Genomic DNA, 851 nt, shown 5'->3' with positions numbered 1-851 from the left:
TAGGTGTAGTGAATCTGGCTAGGATGGAGTTAATTTTCTTCATAGCAGCCCTTATGATGCTGTGTTTTAGGTTTGTGGTTAGAAGACTGTTGATAAAACATTCGTGTTTTTGGCTTATGCTGAGCAGAGCTTGCACAGCACTGAGGTTTTCTTTTCCATTGCCTCCACCCCTTTCCTCCTTGCCCCACAGGAATTAGACTGGCGTGGAGGGAAAGAAGCTAAGAGGGACACAGCCACGACAGCTGAACCCCTACTGAGGGATATTCCATATCATACCAGAAGGTCGCGCTCAGCAATAAAACTTGGTGAAAGTAGGAGAAAGGGGATATTAGGGGTAATGGCATTTGTCTTCCCATTGTGAACACCTGCCTACTGACAGAAAATAAATTCCTGATTTACTTTTGCTTCTGCACACTGCTTTGCTTCACCTATTAAACTGGCTTTATCTCAACCCATGAATTTTCTTAGTTTTGCCCTTCTGGTTCTCTCCCTCACCCCAAAAGGGCAGAGGTGAACAAGCAACTGCATGAGAGCTTACCTGCCTGCTGGAGTTAACTCATCACAACAGCCTTGGCTTTTGAGTCAGCTTAGTAGTCCAAAGTCAGACAACAGTAAATCATTCACATGTGCCGCTTTGCTTTACTGGACTTTATTACATGCCTAACACATTAAAACATAATATCAAAAAAGGTAGACTGCAGAGTTCTTACACTGTAGAATGCCAATAATTATAAAAATTGAAAGGACACCACTGAAACTAGATGCAAACTTGCAAGAAAAGTATAGGGGATGAGGAAAAAGAAAAGTATGAAGTCAGCTTTAAATAAGAAAAAAAGATGCATGAGCCAGAG

This window comes from Gallus gallus, chromosome 2, assembly GCF_016699485.2.
Source record: "Gallus gallus isolate bGalGal1 chromosome 2, bGalGal1.mat.broiler.GRCg7b, whole genome shotgun sequence".
Lineage (NCBI taxonomy): Eukaryota > Metazoa > Chordata > Aves > Galliformes > Phasianidae > Gallus > Gallus gallus.
The sequence above is the reverse complement of the archived record's forward strand: the minus strand, read 5'-3'. Positions refer to the sequence as shown.